The sequence below is a fragment of the Corvus brachyrhynchos genome, unplaced genomic scaffold (genome assembly GCF_000691975.1).
Source record: "Corvus brachyrhynchos isolate BGI_N302 unplaced genomic scaffold, ASM69197v1 scaffold101, whole genome shotgun sequence".
Lineage (NCBI taxonomy): Eukaryota > Metazoa > Chordata > Aves > Passeriformes > Corvidae > Corvus > Corvus brachyrhynchos.
In genome coordinates this window covers 22,476,666-22,477,255 of record NW_008237239.1, presented here as the reverse complement: position 1 = coordinate 22,477,255, position 590 = coordinate 22,476,666, and the positions used below count along the sequence as shown (strand labels likewise).

The following is a 590-nucleotide window of genomic DNA, read 5'->3' as shown; positions in this document are numbered from 1 at the left end:
GCGCCGGGCCGGGAGCGGGGCTGGCGCCTCAGCGCACCCGGGCAGGTGCGCGGGCTGAGCCGGCAGTGCCGCCCAAGAGTGCTCAGGGAAAAGGGTGGAATCCGCCGTTCCGTTCCGTAGGGAATGCGCCTTGCCCAAGGACATCACGGAAATCTGGTGCTGTGCTGCTTTCCAGGTTGCGCCGGCGTGGAGCCTCACCCCTCTCTGTCGCTGGGAGCGATCCGTGCACCTGGTTGGAGATGGATGTAAAATAAAGCTGTTTTTTAAGCTTTGCGTGTGGCTGAAGTGGGGATAAAAAAAAGCCACACAGTGAGCCTCCTGGCTCTGGTAAGGTGCCTGAGGAAATAATCTGTCTTTTTACAGGCAAACAGGCTTGTAAAGTCTTTGTAACAAAGTGAACAGTAACTGATGGGGAGATACTTAGTTTTAAACAGACACCGAACAAGCTACCTATAAATAACTACAAATATGAAAGTTTGGCTTGTATAATGTTGTTTTCATGGTTACTGACCATTCTGATTTCTGCAGGACTGTATCGTAAGAAATAACAATGTTTCTGATAGCCCAACGAGATTATGTTCCACCCAGCA

The 590-nt window shown here is 50.7% G+C and overlaps 1 protein-coding gene across 1 annotated transcript in view; it reads left to right on the top strand.

The window, feature by feature from the left end:
• Positions 1–54: 54 nt before the first annotated feature.
• COQ8A (coenzyme Q8A) overlaps positions 55–590 on the top strand; it is a 42,690-nt gene continuing 42,154 nt past the window's right edge. The window contains exon 1 of the mRNA XM_017730156.1: positions 55–71. The gene's annotated coding sequence lies outside the window, so the exon portion shown is untranslated. The remainder of the gene's footprint in view (positions 72–590) is intronic.